Here is a 20,337-nt window from a genome sequence, read left to right as displayed (position 1 = left end):
GTACATGTATATTTAAGTAGCTATCTTAGGATATTTTGTTTTATATTAAGTATAGCAAGACTCATAATCATTTACTTATTTAGAAAATTAATTCACTTGGTATATCAGCACAGTAAATTTAAAAAACTGTTTTAAGGAAGGAAAAGTACAGCTTTCTAAGCCAACTATTTTTAATGACGCAAAAGTTATCACTGTACCTTTTAAACTCATCAGCAAGATATCAAAATATAAGATTGTAATTTTTTAAGAAAATTGCCTAATATATCTAGTTAGATTACAATTGAAGAGTAAGTGTAAAACATAAGCATTTTTGGACAAAAGCTTATGTTTATTATTTATAGATCCTCACTGAGAAACTACTCAAGAATTTATTTCAGTAAGAAGGAAAATGAATCCAATAGGAAGCAGTGAGATGCAATGGTTACAGCAAAAAAATTGAAAACGATGTTAGAAAATTACCTTTAATTAAAAAAAAAAGGCAGTTTTTTAAAATGGTGAAACTAACATGAAAGATGGGAAGGAAGAGATCAGACTGGATGCATTTTAAGTTTGTTTGTTTTCTAAATGTTCTGCAATAAGTATTTATTACTTTTATAACCTGAAGAAGTACACTTTCTTAAAAAGAGAAGAAATACTATAATTCCTTGGATGGTTCATTTGAAAACCACAAAAATGCTGGCTATTAAAAAATAATACAAGTTTAACATTATGTATTATTTTATTTGAATGGGACTTTAAATTCTTTGGTTCAATAAAATAGAAATTAAAAACAATTTCCATTTTAAATTCCTTCAAAAGCAGAATTAAGTATAAAAGGTGTCTGTATAACATTCTTATTATTTAATTCCTTGGATGAAGATAATTCTCTATTTACTTCTGCTTATTTTCAGGTACATACTATCAAATTGCTGAGAAGATATAAGATATTTACCAACTGCCTTTTCAATTTGAAATCTAAAAATGCCATAGGTTTTGTTTTTACCAAGATCCCCAAATTCAGTATACTCATTTCTGTATGGAAATGTAAATATTTAAATTATTCCAGTTACATATAAATCCATGCTTATCCTTTAAATACACAAGATGATTTACTTTATAAAGTACAAAAAGTTCTCTGGAAGTGTCTTTAGAAACTTACTGGATATGTAACCATAAATAATACTTACAATTATACTTTGCTTTTCATGTGCCACACAGAGTTTCTATGAACAAGGATTAAATTTTCTTGCTAAGACTGAGAAATCAACTAGCTAGAGTCTAGAAGGGAGATGTGCAACCCAAGGATGGATTTAGATTAATGATTCTTCGATGGCCTCTTACTATTCTCGGGGTGCAGCACAAGTTCCTTCATAGGACTTTAAGACTCTTTGGGATCTAGTCCCTGCGTATCTCTCCAGTTCTCCCTACCATTCTCCTGTATCTGCCTCTGGCTGCAGCTGTGCCACAGCCAGACTCTGGAAGGAGCCTCTTGCTGTCAATTATCCAGCAAGTGTTTACTGGGTACCCACTTCTGCCAGGCACTGGGTTAGAGGTTGGAGACATAGCAGTAAAGACTTGCTCTAGTGGAAGACAAGCATTTAATACTATAATTAACTGCAGTACTGAAGATGAACAAGGGTGATGGAGGGATGGTAGGACAACTGACTGCATACTGATAAAAAGAAAATATTAATCCCAAGGTGTGCATTTTGAGAGTAAACTGGAGCAGAGCTGCTCATGCTTATAAGAAATAAGGCAGGCTGGGTGTAGTGGCTCACACCTGTAATTTGGGAGGTGGAGGCAGGCAGATTACTTGAGGTCAGGAGTTCAAGACCAGCCTGGGCAACATGGTGAAACCCTGTCTCTATTAACAATACAAAAATGAACTGGGCATGGTAGTGCATACCTGCAATCCCAGCTAGTCAGGAGGCTGAGGCACGAGAATCGCTTGAACCCAGAAGGCAGTGAGCCAACATCGTGCCACTGCACTCCAGCCTGGGTGAGAGAGAGAGACTGTCTCAAAAAAAAAAAAAAAGAGATAAGGCAAAAAGATTAGGTGGAAATGATTCCTCCAAGGAAAGTTATGTCAAAGCTTCTAAGAGATAAACCTTTAGAGAGAGAAAAAAGATTGAAGACAGATATAGGAATGTTTACAAAGTGTCGGGACAGCTAAATGTGTTAACTTGGTGGGGGATGGGAGTGGGTGGGAAACACAACTAAGTGTCAGCCTGTTTCTGAACACACCTGTGTCCTAATCTTAGCCCCCCATCCCCCTCTAATGCAATCAGCTCTCAGGGGTTTGGCCTCTCTAAATGGTAATCTGTTATGTTGCCGCTAAATTATCTTCCCTGTTTCAGTCATCTCCACGATTTGATCTTATGAGACATTCAAGGAAGGAGGCATGCACTAGCTCCTTCCTTCCATATTAAATGATTGTTCCCATTACTTCACAATTTGAAAATTCCTCAGGGTTTCAGTTTGTTTAGTGAAGTGCTTCTTTATAAACGGTAGCTTATTCTGGTCACACTCTTACACTTGAATTTATTTGTAGCCACTGCATCCAGACTCAGGTTTATGCAGCACACTTTCCTTTCAATTTTAATTCTACAATTCTAAAAGCCAATTTCATCACTCATACAGTGTCATGCAGTTTTTATCCTCAAAGCATTTAACCTTTTACATAAAGGAAAACACTGATTTTTTTAAAAAAATAAACTCATTTAAAAAATTTAACTGTTCTATCATACATTTAAAAGGCAACCACAAGGGTTTTAATTAAAAGAGGACAACTTATGATTCAAAACTAAAAAGGTTAATGTATGAACTGAAAATATAACAAAGAACTAAATCTTAAAATACTTTAACTCGCTTTGAATTGTTTAAAATAATTTAGCAGGGTCCTTAACACTAAATAATTCATTTAACACTATCTCATGAAGTGACAAGAACAACTGGCAACTCCATTTCATCACTGAACAATGTACTAAATTAAACATTACTGACCTTGATATGCTTTCAAAGTCAAGGTAAGGTTTATCTAGGTTTGTACAAAATAATATAATTTGGAAATATGTGGTTCATAAAGCACCACATATTTCCAAACAAACTACACAGAGGTATTAGGCTGACTTGGGAGCAAGCTAAAAGGCTACCCTGACCATTTTAAAAAATGAGTCTCCACTTTTTCAGAAAATTAAAAAATACAGTGTTGTTTTCAAGAAACAGAAATAGAAAAATAATGGCTGATCACTTAGATAAAGCCAGGCTACATTTTACTTTGTTTTGTAAACCATTAAAAAAAATACTTGGTGCTGGCTGGGAGTGGTGGCTCACGCCTGTAATCCCAGCACTTTGGGAGGCAGAGACAGGTGGATCACCTGAGGTCAGGAGTTCAAGACCAGCTTGCCCAACATGGCAAAACCCAGTCTCTACTAAAAATACAAAAAAATTAGCCGGGCATGGTGGCAGGTGCCTGTAATCCCAGCTACTCAGGAGGCTGAGGCAGAAAAATTGCTTGAACCCAGGAGGCAGAGGTTGCAGTGAGCTGAGATCGCGCCACTGCACTCCAGTCTGGGCAATAAGAGCGAAACTCCGTCTCAAAAACAAAAACCAAAAACCAAAAAAACAAAACACACAAAAACAAAAAACAAAACAAAACAAAAAAACACAAAAAAAACTTGGTGCAAATTCAGAATATAAATATATATTCTTCAAATGCCAGGACTAACCAGCCTTCTGGTGTTCCCCATAGACATAGAGAAAGTGCTTGGAAACATACAGTACATCTGTAAAATAATTGCTATTCTAGTCATAAATCACGCATATCTATTTGTCACAATGTAAGACTATTAAGTATCAAGTAACAAATTTAGTCAAGCTTGAACTAGTATTCATTCTAATGAAATAAAACTCCATTTATTTAAAAAAATCAGGCCAGGCACGGTGGCTCACGCCTGTAATCTCAGCACTTTGGGAGGCTGAGGTGGGGAGATCATGAGGTCAGGAGTTCGAGACCAGCCTGGCCAACATGGTGAAACCCCGTTTCTATTAAAAATACAAAAATTAGCCAGGTGTGGTGATGCACGCCTGTAATCACACCTACTCAGGAGGCTGAGGCAGGAGAATTGCTTGAACCCAGAAGGTAGAGGTTGTGGTGAGCTGAGATCTCGCCACTGCACTCATGCCTGGGCAACAGAGCGAGACTCCATCTCAAAAACAAATGAACAGACAAACAACAACAACAACAACAACTGCAATTTTAATTTTAGGTAACTTCAGAATGGTATTCTTGGAAATTCAAGTTGGTGAAGTTTGAAAGTAGTCCCTAAATTATTTGCCTGAGTTATAACATCAAAAACACTAAAATACTTGGGAAAAAATAAAATACAGGATACCGGTGGCCGGGCACAGTGGCTCACGCCTGTAACCCTAGCACTTTGGGAAGCTGAGGCAGGTGGATCACGAGGTCAGATCGAGACCATTCTGGCCAACTCGGTGAAACCCTGTCTCTACTGAAAATACAAAAAATTAGCCGGGTGTGGTGGCACACACCTGTACTCCCAGCTACTTGGGAGGCTGAGGCAGGAGAATTGCTTGAAGCCAGGAGGCGGAGGTTGCAGTGAGCTGAGATCCGGCCACTGCACTCCAGCCTGGGTGACAGAGACTCCATCTCAAAAACAAAACAAACAAACAAAAAAACCAGGTATCTGTCTAACAGAATAGCTTATATTCAGGAAGCTTAATTTAATTTGAGACAGTCTGTCTCTCTGTCTCCCAGGCTGGAGTGCAGTGGCGTGATACCAGCTCACTGCAACCTCTGCTTCCCAGGTTAAAGCGATTCTTGGGATTACAGGCATGCGCCACCACACCTGGCTGATTTTTATTTTATTTTTTGTATTTTTAGTAGAGACAGGGTTTTGCAATGTTGGTCAGGCTCGTCTCGAACTCCTGTCCTCAAGTGATCTGCCCGCCTTAGCCTCCCAAAGAGCTGGGATTACAGGCGTGAGCCGCCGTGCCCAGCCAAGAAGCTTAACTTTTTTTTTTTTTTTTGAGACAAGAGTCTTGATCTGTCGCCCAGGCTGGAGTGCAGTGGCGCTTATCTCGGCTCACTGCAAGCTCCGCCTCCCGGGTTCACACCATTCTCCTGCCTCATCTTCCCGAGTAGCTGGGACTACAGGCGCCCACCACCACGCCAGGCTAATTTTTTGTATTTTTAGTAGAGACGGGGTTTCACCGTGTTAGCCAGGATGGTCTAGAGCTCCTGACCTCGTGATCCGCCCGCATTGGCCTCCCAAAGTGCTGGGATTACAGGCGTGAGCCACCGTGCCCAGCCAATGAAGCTTAATTTTAAAGTGAATTTACACAGAGTAAAATCTAGGAAGGCAAGTAGGAAATATATGGGCTGTCGTAAGTATTTTAAATCCTAAGATTAATGAAAAATCAGAGAATTTTTAAGCAAGGAATTAAATTTGTGTTTTAAAAATATTCCTCTGGCTACTATTTGCAGAATAGAATGGGGCAAAAATGGACATCACTGACTAGGAAAGCTACTGTACCAATCCAGAGGAAAGATAATATTCACTTGGAACAGGGTGATGGTAAAGGAGTGGGACTCAAGTTAAACAAATTTAGGAAATATTTTGAAAATAGATTCAATAGAAAGTGGTGCCTAAATAAGATAAAGGAGAAATAAAGGCATCAAGAATAACTGGGCTCAAACAATATGATACCACCTTACTCCTGCAAGAATGGCTATAATTTAAAAAAAAAAAAAAAAAAAAAAAAAGGCCGGGCGCGGTGGCTCACGCCTGTAATCCCAGCACTTTGGAAGGCCGAGGAGGGCGGATCACGAGGTCAGGAGATCGAGACCATCCTGGACAACACGATGAAACCCCGTCTCTACTAAAAAAAATACAAAAAAATTAGCCGGGCATGGTGGCGGGCGCCTGCAGTCCCAGCTACTCGGGAGGCTGAGGCAGGAGAATGGCGTGAACCCGGGAGGCGGAGCTTGCAGTGAGCTGAGATCCGGCCACTGCATTCCAGCCTGGGCGACAGAGCGAGACTCCGTCTCAAAATAAGTAAAATAAATAAATAAATAATAGATGTTGGCGTGGATGTGGTGAAAAGGGAATACTTTTTTTTTTTTTTTTTTTTTTTGAGATGGAGTCTCGCTAGTTGCACAGGCTGGAGTGCAATAGCGCAGTCTGGGCTCACTGCAAGCTCCGCCTCCCAGGTTCACGCCATTCTCCTGCCTCAGCCTCCCGAGTAGCTGGGACTGCAGGCGCCTGCCACCATGCCCGGCTAATTTTTTGTATTTTTAGTAGATACAAAAAAGAGTGGATAAACAAAATGTGGTGTGTGTGTGTGTGTGTGTGTGTGTGTATATATATATATATATATATTCACACCATGGAATACTACTCAGCCATAAAAAGGAAGAAAATAATGGCACTTGCAGCAACCTGGGTGGAGTTGGAGACCGTTATTCTAAGTGAAGTATTTCAAGAATGGGAAACCAAACATTGTATGTTCTCACTTGTAAGTGGGAGCTAAACTATGCAAACGCATGAGAATGATACAATGACTTTTGGGGACGTGGTGGTGGGAGAGGTAAGGAAAGGGAGGATGAGGCGTAAAGACTATACATTGGGTACAGTGTACACTATTTGGGTGATGGGTGCATCAAAATCTCACAAATCACCACTGAAGAAATTATACATGTAACCAAACACCACCTGTTCCTCAAAAACCTACTAAAAATTAAAAAAAAATTTTTTTAAAGAATAGCTGGGCTCAGATTTCTGGCTTCAGCAACTATAACCTACGCAGGGTAGACAGACTACATCTCTGTAAAACTGTTTCCTATGGGATTCACCATATTTTACTTGAAAATTTGTAAATTACGTGTTCCATTTTCAGATGTAGAAAAACTATTCCAGTTGAAAATAAGAGAAGAAAAATTACCACCTTCTATTTTGAATTCTTAATGTTTTACATGAAGATATCAGTTTCTCTTTCTGTCTCACACTTATATTAAAATAGATACAAACATCTGATGTAGAAAGCTTCAAGAGCAACTCATTTCTCCGGACAAGAAATAAGGACCAGCTGGGCATGGTGGCTCATGCCTGTAATCCCAGCATTTTGGGAGGCCGAATCACTTGAGGTTAGGAGCTTGAGACCAGTCTGGCCAACATGATGAAACTCCGTTTCTACTAAAAATACAAAAAAATTAGCCAGGCATGGTGGCTCACATCTGTAATCCCAGCTACTCAGGAGGCTGAGGCAGGAGAATCGCTTGAACCCAGGAGGCGGAGGTTGCAGTGAGCCAAGATTGTGCCACTGCACGCCAGCCTGGGCAACAGAGTGAGACTCTGTCTCAAAAAAAGAGGAAGAAATAATGACTAACAATGACTATCATTGTATAACCTTGGTCATATAAAATTAAATAGCTCTGTTACTATTATAAGGAAACAGTCAAGATCAACTTCTTGAATTACTAGTCTTTCTATTATTATTACCTAAAGAGTAAGTTTAAGCTCATATTTTTTCCCATCAAAAAAACAAAGCTCAAGGGCTACCTAGCAGAGAAATACAACAAGAATAAAATGACAACTGTAACAAAAATAAAACATTTAAAGAACACTTACTATGTGCTGGAAACTGTGGTAAGAACTTTTCCTATATCATCTCAATATCATTTTTTCCTCATAGTAAGCAAAAACAAAACAAAATTGGAATTTTCTCTTTTCAATCTAGGGTTCATGCTATTAATCCTAACTCTATATGGTCCCATAAAAGGTCATATAACAGAATAAAATCTCTAATAAAAACTTCACGAACTTAGTTCAAAGTAATTTCTCCTTAACAGTCATCAGCCTCCCTACAACTAATACAATTCTATACACACACAGAAAAAGCACATTCTCCTTTATAACACTGAAAAAAAGACTCCTAGTAACTCAGTGTCACTAAGTCATTGGGACATAACCATGGTTCATAATTACCCTTGTCAAAATTACAGTTGGGCCACTGTATATGCATATTGGGTACCTGCAGATTCAACCAACTGTGGATAGAAAATATTTGTTTAAAAAAACAAAAAACTGGCAGGGCGCAGTGGCTCACGCCTGTAATCCCAGCACTTTGGGAGGCCAAGGTGGGCGGATCACTTGAGGTCAGGAGTTTGAGACCAGCCTGGCCAACATGGTGAAACTGTGTGTCTACTAAAAATACAAAAATTAGCTCGGTGTGGTGGCAGCTGCCTGTAATCCCACCTACTCAGGAGGCTGAGGCAGAAGAATCGTTTGAACCCAGGAGGTGGAGGCTGCAGTGAGCCAAGATTGTGCCACTGCACTCCAGCCTGGGTGACAAAGTGAGACTCCGTCTCAAAAAACAAACAAAAAACCCAAAAACAACAATAAAACAAAATGGATTTAAAAAAAAAACAGTATAACCACTACTTAAACAGCATTTACATTGTGTTAGGTATTGTAAAGTAATCAAGAGATGATTTAACATATCGGTCCCACAACCTTTTTGGCACCAGGGACTGGTTTTGTGGAAGACAATTTTTCCACCAACAGCGTGGAGGGTGTGGCAGATGAAACTGTTCCATCCCAGATCATCAGGCATTAGTTAGATTCCCATAAGGAGCACGCAACCTAGATCTCTCGGAGTTGCAGTTTACAATAGGGCTCATGCTCCTTTGAGAATCTAATGCCACTGCTGATCAGACAGGAGGCGGAGCTCAGGCAGCAATGTTCACTTGCCCTCTGCTCACTCCACCTGTTTGGCCTGGTTCCTAACAGGCACGGACCAGTATGTGGCCCAGGCGTTGAGGACCCCCTGATTTAAAGTACACAGAAGGATGGAGGTAGGTTATATGCAAATACAACACCATTTTATATAAGGGACTTGAGCATGTGAGAATTTTGGTATGTGAGGGAGTCCTGGAATCAATCCCCTGGGGATACCGAGAAACAACTGTACTTCATTATTACACTTTGTGAAAAGTTATGTACTATACTGAGAATTTAATTTACAAATTACTGTGTATATTCTGAAAATACAAAATTCATGTAATAAAAATAATAGTAGCATATACATCCTCCAAGTATTTTACAGGATGAACACTGGTAAGACCTAACTAAACGAAAAAATGCCAAACTCTCAATCTAAACTGCTGGCAGATTTGGAAGAGAAATCTATAAGTTTTAGTCAATAAATCCTCCATTTATCTCATTTGTAAGTACAGCATTTCTCACATAATAGCAACTCAATAAATATTCTTTAAGCAAATGAATAAATGACACCTTTGTTAGACAATTAGATCACAAAGAAAAAGGCTGAGTCCTATATTAACAAATACTATAATTCTGCCTAATTTAATACAGGTGGACTATTTTCATGTCTAAGCAAAAGCCATAATACTGCCTTGCTAATCTCGTTATCAATGGAATTAAACAACTACAAAAACACTAAACAACAAATGTTTCCACCAGCAACTGTCAATGTAGAAGTCATTTAAAAACATAAATATATCATATCAGTATTCATCTATCTTTTGTGCATTTGATTGCAATTTGTTATTTTTTAAAGGATAGGTTCTACAAAAGAATGTGTATTTTCTAAACATGTGTATTTCATTTTTGAAAGGGGGAGACGGAGGCTGACATTTGCAGGGTGAAAGGAGGAAAAAAGTTTTCATGGCAAGAAGCAGGAAGAGCAGTAGAGTTACTGAGACTGCCCGTGAGTGAGAGCACACACACTTGGCCCAAAGTCAAGTTAAAAAAAAAAAAAAAAAAAAAGAAGTGCCAGCAGAAGACGCGGCTTGGAAGAAGGCAGACAGAAGGCCAGGAGAAAGGCCAGGTGAAGTAATAGGGTGAGGGTTGAGCTGATTTACTAATATGAAAAAGATATGAAGAAGCCTAGCTTTAAAACAGCACCTTTATAGGAAGTTTCAATATTTTGGGAGTAAGATGCTTTTCAGAGGACTGCAATAGTAAGTATACGTCAATCTATTAGAAGTGAATCTAAGCGGCAATGAGGAAATTTTAGGGCTTGGAATTAACAAGTAAATGTATTATATCCTTATCTGGCAGGGCTACTGAAGGGATTACAGATAGTAAATATTAAATTACTTGGGCAAGCATCTCTTACAAATATTTATTAATTATCTGTAAGCTTCATGAAAACAGGGACCATGATCATATGCCTAGGGCCCAGAACAGGCATGTAAAACCCAGTGCATTGAATAAATAAATAAGGAGGAAAAAAGAAGAAAAGTCTCAGGCTCCATTTCATCAGAGAGGGTTATTTGGTTTTCAAATCATAAGGCTTACAGTAATATATGCTAACATTTAGATCCAGCATTTAAGAGAATAGATATAAAATGCATTAAGGCTTGCTTTTCACTCTGTAGGAAATAGCCAATAAAGGAAAATACTCCATTATTGACTTCAACTGTCCAATATGGTAGCCACTAGCCGTATGTGTCTATTTAAATTAATTAAAAATAAATAAAATTAAGAATTCGCCTCCTCAAGGACACTAGCCACATTTCAAGTGCTTAATTGCCACATGTAGCTAGTGGCTATCATACTGGACAACAAAGATATAACACACTTCTACCATTGCAGAAAATCTATTGGATGGTAGAAGAGAATCACAAACTCAAATGTCTACAGGGGCCTGTCCAGTGCAGTAGAACATAAGAGAGAGAAGCTGGGGCTAGAGTGAACCAGAAAATAGAGAATATGCTCCACCCCAGGTAGGTAGCAAGTACTCAGCTCTAGCTGTTTATCACCCTGTAGGAATGTAGGCACAGTGTTTATTATCAGATCTTCTAACTATTTAAGAATGCAGATATATATATATATATATTTTTTATATTTATTTACTTTTTTTTAAGGCAAGGTCTCATTCTGTTGCCCAGGTTGGAGAGTGCAGTGGTCTGTGGTATGATCACGACACACTGCAGCCTCAACCTCCTGGGCTCATTTGATCCTCCTGCCTCAGCTGCCCTAGTGGCTGGGATAAAAGATGCATGCCACCACACCCGACTAATTTTTTGTAATTTTTTTTTTTTTTTTTTTTTGTAATAACAGGGTTTTGCCATGTTGCTCAGCTGGTCTCAAACCCCTGAGCTCAAGTGATCCGCCCACCTGGGCCTCCCAAAGTGCTGGGATTACAGGCATGAGCCCCCATGCTCAGACAAGAATTTATAATTTTCTTTCCTTTTTTTGAGAGGTAGTTTTCCTCTTGTCACCCAGGCTGGAGTACAACGGTGCGATCTCAGCTCACTGCAACCTCTGCATCCCAGGTTCAAGCGATTCTCCTGCTTCAGCCTCCTGAGTAGCTGGGATTACAGGCGCCCACCACCATGCCTGACTAATTTTTGTATTTTTGGTAGAGACAGGGTTTCGCCATGTTGGCCAGGCTGGTCTCAAACTCCTGACCTCAGGTGATCCAACCACCTTGGCCTCCCAAAGTGCTGGGATTGCAGGTGTGAGCCACTCTGCCCGGCCAGTAATTATAATTTTCTGTGAAATCACTTAACAAACATTGCTAACTAATTCAATTTTTAAAATGAGCAATTCTCCCATACCAAACCAAACCAACAGAAAACCCTTTCAAAACCAAAAAAACATACACTAGCTATACCAGGCCACTAGTTGGCTGTCCTGATCTATATATATCTATATTCCAGGGGTTTTTTGTTTTAAACAAAGCAGCAACAAAGAGTTATTACTAGAAGCAGCAAAGTCATGACACAAGTGGGAAATAACCACTGGCATCAAGACTACAGTCTTATGAAAGGAAAAGCAATTCCCTTCCCTTCCATCCCCATGCTCCCATCCTAAGGTGAATCCATGAGTTGGCTGATGGGCTCTCCTAGATTGTTCTTAGGAGAGTGCATGGCAGTTGGTGTTCAGGCTAAGAACTAAAAAAAAAAAAAAAAAAAAAAAAAATCCCTCTACATAATACAGAAATTGGATCATTTTTGGTATATAAAACTAGCATCTTCATAAGATTCAACCTAATAGCTCCCTCTTAGTGAAAGACTTAATACTGAGTTGAATTCTTCTATATGAGAATATAATTCAAATCCCTAATTAAGTCCCAGCAGAATTGTGACATGCCCATGACCATAAAGCTTGTAAGGGGCAGAGTGGGGGAAAAAATTCAAGATTCCTTGTTTTGTGTTCATCACCTGTATCATAATTGCATCTTAGATATAATGAAGCAATGCAGGCATATTTTAAAGCTTATTAAATATATACTATCCCAATTTAAAATATTTATAGCTATTTAAGAAAATATATAATGTCCACACTATGTCCATTATATGCCATAAAAATATGGCAGCTTACAGTTTTGGGTAATTTCTTATACATCTGATTCAAATGTGTTCCGAAAGGGCCTATGCCCAGTGAGGGAATGATGATTCACACCGGACTTGGTTTTCTCCAAGATTTCTGTTAGAAACAACAAGCACCCACAAGTTTTTGGTATGTGTTGAGTAAGGTCAAATAGATGACAGACTAATGGAGTCTTTTTGTGCCTGTCTTGTTTTATTTTTTTAAATTACTGCCCAACTTCTGTTTTTCAAAGCAACACTGTAAGACTGTCAATCCACTGCCTAACTGTCACTTCTTTAGGAAGAGTATATCACCAGCATTCCAGAGAGTCACTATATTACCTCTGTTAGCTAGACAACACAAGATTTCCACTAAACAGTCCAAAATATAAATATCTTAACTTATGATCAGAACATTTCTACTATCTTACGTAGTTTCCTTATCTCTTAGATTCTTTCCTTTTGAAATCTCTTTATCTGGAACTTGAAGGTATGTTCAGGGGATACTTTTACCTTAAGCAGTGGCATTACTTCTAACTCACCAGCACTCTGGTTGCAAGCAAGCACACAGATGCCCAAACTGGGGAGGGGCCAGGGAGGCAGGCAGCTCACCTAACAACTGCTTCTCATGAATCTGTGAGCAACAAGATACCTAAGACTGTACTGCCTGGAGATTTTGTCCAAATAATTATACATTTTGGTTACTTTCAATTTATTCACTGCAATATATATTTTTCTTTTCCTTTTTTTTTTTTTGAGATGGAATTTTGCTCTTATTGCCCAGACTGGAGTGCAATGGCGCCATCTCAGCTCACCGCAACCTTTGCCTCCCAGGTTCAAGAGATTCTCCTGCCTCAGCCTCCCAAATAGCTGAGATTACAGGCATGCGCCACCACACCCGGCTAATTTTGTATTTTTAGTAGAGACGAGGTTTCTCCATGTTGGTCAGGCTGGTCTCGAACTCCCAACCTCAGGTGATCCGCCTGCCTCGGCCTTCCAAAGTGCTGGGATTACAGGCGTGAGCCACTGCACCCGACTATTTTTTTTTTCTTTACTTCAAGTCAGGCATGATGTGTCATGCTACTTTATGAAAGTAAACTGCTTTTCATCTCAAAAGTTCGGATTCCAAAATAAATGTGTGTGTGACAGGGAAGAGGAACAAGGGAGTGGGAAGAGGGAGGGGAGGCATAAGGGACAGCATGTGATAGAAGAAACTTACTGCTAATGCTTTTCCTGTTAATCAGGCACTCTAGACACTATTTTAGTACAGGCATAAAGCAGAAATATATGAGGGGAAAAAACGTTGAGCTGATCAGGGACCATTTATTACTCCTCAATACATGACCAAGTGGCTATTCTTTCCATGATAGAAATAAAATCACCTTAAACTCCAATGGATGATGAATGAGAAAATACTTGAGTTTCATTCTTTAAAAACTTTTCAGGCCAGGCGTGGTGGCTCATGCCTGTAATCCTAGCAGTTTGGGAGGCTGAGGTGAGTGGATTACCTGAGGTTGGGAGTTTAAGACCAGCCCGGCCAACATGGTGAAACCTCTTCTCTACTAAATATGCAAAAAATTAGCCGAGTGCAGCGGTGTGCACCTGTAATCCCAGCTACTCTGGACGCTGAGGCAGGCGAATGGCTTGTACCTGGGAAGCAGAGGTTGCGGTGAGCTGAGATCACGCCACTGCACTCCAGCCTGGGCTACAGAGTAAGACTTCATCTCAAAAACAAACAGACAAACAAACAAACAAACAGAAACCTTTTCAAACTCCAACTCCAAATAAAGTGCCTAAATAATTTGATATGGTTCCCAGGAGTGGGGATGAAAGCTTTTCTATCAGAAGAACCAGTAATGTTTATAACTCAATATTAAAGAGAGCAAAAATGAAGTATCTTTTGTTTTTGATCCATGCTAGTAACTTTGCATTAAAAATCACAGACTAAAGCAAATTCATGGCATACAGAATAGCCTTAAATAATACTTAGAGTAAAAGCATGTACCATGGTATGGCAGGTCTGAAACCAAGCTCTGATTTTAAGTTACAGGTCCATCCCTAGGTGTGACCTTGGTCAAGTTATTCAACTTCTTTAGTCCTTTGGTGCTCTCATGGAAAACAATGAGAATTATAACAGAAATAAGTGAGATAACCTTTATAAAACACTTAGTAAATGGCCTGTCCCATAGTATGTATTCAGTATATTTTAGCTATTATGGTACATCTTATTATCACTCCAGTACCCATATTGAACAGAAATGTATGGGAGTTATTTGAATAAGCACAACTTTTAATATTTATTTAGTTTACATATTGGATTTTAGAATCAAGACTTGTAAAATCTGTGTTCATCCTTTATGTATTCTGATGGGGGATATTTAGCTATATTAGATCAGAAAGCACTTTATCTCTTCTGATGTTTTCAAAGATCAAAAAAATTTCTTCCTAAATGTCATTCAGCTGCAGGTAAAACATGCAATGTTCATGGAAGTGCTAATTATAATCAATTATAATTTAACCACAGCACCGAAAAACATAAAAATATGGCAGTTTACAGCTTTGGGTAATTTCTTATATATCTGATTCAAAGAATTCACTGATCTTTAGGTATAATATTTTTTAGATTTAATGTTTTAGGGTACTCAAATCAATTCGTCATATGACTTTCAACCAGTAGTGAATAGAATGTCTGAGTTTAACAAAAGTAGAAAAAAATCATTTCATTGGAACATCTCCTGAAATTATACAGATTACTCATGATAACCATTTTTTTAACTAGTCTCAAAAATTATTTTTCTCAATATTCCTCGTCATATTAAAATATGACTCAAGAAGGTTATATAATTTTCTTCACAGGAGACAGGGTCACTTTCAGACAAACTGCATAGTGGGTGCAAATGAATAAAAAGTTAACTGTTTTATTCCTCTTCTGCTCTTTATCATATCACAATTATCTATTTTACTTAGATTAGTATCCCCATTTTTCACTTCCTCGACCTTTTTGGTTGATTTTCTATACAGCTCTAGATTATTTCATATGCATTATTTTTACCTCAACAGTCAAATAGGCTAATGCTTTTAGGGAACACTAAACAGTAACACTTAGGCACCTTTCCTCCCATAATTCCAAAAGATTAGATTTTTATACTCCACACTTATCTACACCGAGCCTCATAAACTTGTGTGTGTGTGTGGCGGGGGGTGAGGAATCAATTTAGAGAGCACTTAGCAATCTTCTTGACACCATCATTTCACTATACACAACTCAGGAGATTTCACTATCCATTTCTTCTCCCAGATTATTTTCATAAATAGAAAGTCAGTTATGCCTAAGTACAAATTCTAGGGCCTCCTACTGCTTAAACTCTCCCATTTAGATAAGTAAGTCATTTCTGCCTTTTGGTTCCTTGCCAACTCCCCATCTACAAGAGTCCACAGAGTCCCATGATGGTATGTATGACTCAGAGGAATGAACAGTTTAGGGGAACTGCAGGCCATAGACAGTGGGCCAGTCCAGTGTGATGTATTTGGGACTGCCAAGCCCTTGAATATTCTCAAGTCACATCATATACATTTTGATTAGAAATACTTGGGAAATGAATTCTTTCTCTAGAAAACAATTAAATGCATCTAGATAGTGGCATCAGGCACAAGACTACTACAGTAAGACCTCCTTTCAGTCCCTCTTTTCTATTTTTGTAATTGGTTTTTGTACTTTTTGTGGTAAATAGTAAAGACTTACAGCAAAGGTTAATACAGAAAATAAAGTATCTGGCCACGTGCGGTGGCTCATCCCTGTAATCCCAGCACTTTGGGAGGCTGAGGGGGGCCGATCACCTGAGGTCAGGAGTTCAAGACCAGCACGGTCAACATGGTGAAACCCCGTCTCTACTAAAAATAAAAAATAAATAAATAAAAATAAAAGCCAGGTGTGGTAGTGGGTGCCTGTAATCCTGGCTACTCGGGAGGCTGAGGCAGGAGAATCACTTGAACCCGGGAGGCGGAGATTGCAATGAGCTGAGATCACGCCACTGCACTGCAGCCTGGGCAACAGAGCGGGACTCTATCTCAGGAAAAAAAAAAAAAAAAGGAAAGAAAGCATATGGACATAATTTCAAATTTTACTTCATCAAATCTCCATTTAATTTGCTAATTTCATTAGCATTTCAAACTGCTAATCAAACATTAGAAACAAAAACAAAGATAAGTGCCTCCCACTACATATGTCCTTAAGAAGTCAGAAGAAAACTCAAGCCTATCCTGTGCCAAAATGATGAACTATAATGCATTACTTGTCAGAAAACGTTAACAGCTCTTCCTTTTCATAAAGAATTGAAATGTATTCATTAAGGATGAAGTTTGGTTTTGAGAATTTAGTCTCACAAATATTAATTTTTAAATAAAATTGTTTAAAAATTAAAAGAGAAACTGCTGGAAATTACCGGTAATATAATAAAATTAATTCAGTTTCATAACAGAAACACTAATATTTATAAGTTTACCATATTGACAAAGTGTTGACAATAATTACTACTGTAAGATTTTCTGTTTTCACAATGTTGTCAGTTCATGTTATTAGCCTTCTCAATAAACATTCAACTATGACCACCTTTTTTTTTTTTTTTTTTTTTTTTGAGTTTCCCGCTCTTGTTGCCCAGGCTGGAGTGCAATGGCACAATCTTGGCTCACTGCAAGCTCTGCCTCCTGGGTTCAAGCGATTCTCCCACCTCAGCCTCCCGAATAGCTGGGATTACAGGCATGCGCCACCATGCCCGGCTAACTTTGTATTTTTAGTAGAGACGGGGTTGCTCCATGTTGGTCAGGCTGGTCTCAAACTCCCAACCTCAGGTGATTCGCCTGCCTTGGCCTCCCAAAGTGCTGGAATTACAGGCATGAGCCACTGCACCTGGCATGACCTTTTTGTAAGCTGCCCAAAGTGCATATTTACTAACTGATATATAGGTTTCTGGTCTGGTATAGTCTGATGAGGAATTATGCAACTCTGACATTAAGTTACCTGGCCAACATGCAAGTTTTTCTTTTATATTGAACCCATGGATAGATTAAGAACTTAATAGTCATTTTATAACTTTAATAAAATAAATATTTTTGTTATTAGTAGGAAAAAGGCATTATAAAAATGTTTAAGCCAGTTTTTTTCCTAAATATACAAAATATCTGATTCCATTCAAACAGATTTTGTTAAAAAGCTAGTCTTAGTACAAAAGCAATTAAACTTAGCATACAGGAAAAAGATTTGCGAACAAGATGCTTGTGAAAATAGTTGATGATTTACAAATCTAGACTCTGTATATTATTTTATGTGCACTGCTAGCTCTATTTACAAACAGCTTTATGTCTCAGTCACTTATTTTATATCCTATAAAAACTACAAAATGCAAGGGATATCAGACTATTCTTCATATAGCTCTGGCTAGTCACAGAATGACTATTATTATAGGACCAAAACAAATGTATAAAAATGTTTTCTGCATCATCAACATGCATGGATGGTAAAAATTATAATACAGGCTATTAAAGCCATAATGCATGTTCAAGAAGTGATGGACAAAATCTGTTTTATTTTTTTAAGCTGTTAATATGATGATCTGCGTTGCTTATGGCCATCTTTGCAAATGTTGCTTTGGTAGACATCTTTATAGTGGGAGACGATGAGGTTGATTCACCAGTAGGAAAACATAAACTCCTATATTATTTTTTTCCAACTGTGGCAATGGTTTTGTTTTTCATTTTTGTTTTTGAGACAGAGACGCGCTCTGTTGCCCAGGCTGGAGTGCAGTGGCATGATCTTGGTTCACTGCAACCTCGGCCTCCTGGGCTCAAGTGATCCTCCCACCTCAGCCTCTTGAGTAGCTGGGACTACAGGTGCACACCATCACACCCAGCTGACTTTTCTATATTTTGTAGAGATGGGGTTTGCCATGTTGCCCAGGCTGGCCTCAAACTCCCAGACTCAAGGGATCCTCCTGCCTTGGCCTCCCAAAGTGCTGGGATTATAGGTGTGGGCCACCATATCCAGCTAGCAATTGTTTTATAATAAGTTGTATTCTCCTGTTTCCTCTATGACTGGCTAAAAGTTCATTCACAGTGTTGCTAGCTGAGGCAAGGGCAAAATCTGTGTCCATGGAACAGTCTACAGTGATATGCTCAATTGGCAACCGAACCTACAGCCTTGGTTTCCTAGTAATATCCATTCAACAACTGAGTTAGGTAGGAACAAATGAAACATACATATCTGAATGAACACGTGCCCATGTTTCTTCTGGTTAATTATGAAATTAAGAAGGATTTGAGCCTGCTGTGTTTTTATACAGATCAAAATGAGAATACAGATGACTAAACGGAAGTGGACTTCTATGGATTTAATTCATTCTTATTTTAAATTTTTTTTTTTATATTGCAGAGATGGGGTCTCACGATGCTGCCCAGGCTAGAATGCAGTGGCTTTTCGCAGGCACAATCATAGCATATTACTGCCTCAAACTTCTGGGCTCAAGCCTCGGCATCCCCAGTAGCTGAGAATACAGGCATGTACCACTGTACTCAGCTTTGTGGATTTAATGCATATACAAGGTAGAGCTTAAAATATGGAGTACGTTTCATAAAAGCAATTTAGATATAAAACGAACTTGGTAGTTTAAAGTGAGCCTTTACAAATTTTGTAACAGATGGTCAAGTGATCATCTTTACATCATTTAAGATTAGATCAGATTCTTGAAACTGTAAACACTATAACCATGAACAGGCTATACTAACTTCTCCAAACAATGTCTATCAAAGAAAATGTATTTTCTGCAAAGTACACACTTACACTATGTGAAATCTGAAGGAGATACATTTAAAAAGTAAAAATATATTTATGTAACTGTTAGTTTCAGTAATGACTAAAGGAACTTATGGTGGGTGGGTAGAAGGGAATGAGGTAATGCAGTTCAAGAAGGCTGACCTAACAGAAATTATGGAATAAAGACTGGAAAAATTACTATAATGAGAAGTATTTTTCTTCATTTCTTTCTTTTTTTTCTGAGACAGGGTCTTGCTCGTCACCCAGGCTGGAGTGCAGTGGCGTGATCATAGGTCACTGTAGCCTCAACCTCCTGGACTCAAGCGATCCTCCTGCCTCAGCCTCCTGAGTAGCTGGGACTATAGGTACATGCCACCACACTCAGCTAATTTAAAAAAATTTTTATTTTTAGTGGAGACAAGATCTCACTGTGTTACCCAGGCTGGTCTTGAATTCCTGGGCTCAAGTGATCCTCCTGCCTCAGCCTCCCAAAGTGCTGAGATTATAGGCATAAGCAATCATGCCCAGCCAAGAAGTATTTTCAATTTTCACATTATACTAAAAACTGAAGTCTTAAAACCAGAATTATTTATTTAAAGCTAAGCACCCAAGATGGTTAAGAAATCTCAACTTCTAACCCTCTGATCATCAACTTCTTTAACTCCTAAAAATGTTTAGGTTAGAAATTCAATAAGCTGCTTATGATGATGGAGGCCATGTTTCTCCAGCCAGCTACTCTGATATATGTAAGTATGAATCATTTTTTTCAAATTAAAATTTCTGTAATCCTATGACTATGTGATAAGTGCCAATGGAATACAATGGTGGGATCAAATAACTTCTATTCAGCAAATTTAAAAATACTATTCTGCAAAATTCCTGTTGCCTCTGAGTAGAAATCAGAATTATTAGCTGCATATCATGTCAAACTGCAGGAAGCTACCCAGGCATACACTAACCGAGACAATGTTGCTATGGTGACTAAGTAAATATAGCAAATGGCTACTTCATTAGTGACTCCATGAAACTTTAAATGCTAGAAAAATAGATGGGAAATACCTGGCAGTATGTGGCTACCAATGTGAGCTGGGATTCAGAGAAAAATTCTTAAAAGAAGGTAGTTTTTAATATGCTGTTTGAAAATTAAGAAGGAGGGATTCTTGTGCTAACTAGAGCCAAATCAAGCCAGGAA

The 20,337-nt window shown here is 38.5% G+C and overlaps 1 protein-coding gene across 1 annotated transcript in view; it reads right to left on the bottom strand.

Annotated features, from left to right (window-relative positions):
• Window positions 1-20,337, bottom strand: part of GTF2F2 (general transcription factor IIF subunit 2) — a 163,475-nt gene that overhangs the window by 32,005 nt on the left and 111,133 nt on the right. The window lies entirely within an intron of this gene.

The sequence above is a fragment of the Pan troglodytes genome, chromosome 14 (assembly GCF_028858775.2).
Source record: "Pan troglodytes isolate AG18354 chromosome 14, NHGRI_mPanTro3-v2.0_pri, whole genome shotgun sequence".
NCBI classification, from domain to species: domain Eukaryota; kingdom Metazoa; phylum Chordata; class Mammalia; order Primates; family Hominidae; genus Pan; species Pan troglodytes.
The sequence above is the reverse complement of the archived record's forward strand: the minus strand, read 5'-3'. Positions and strand labels throughout refer to the sequence as shown.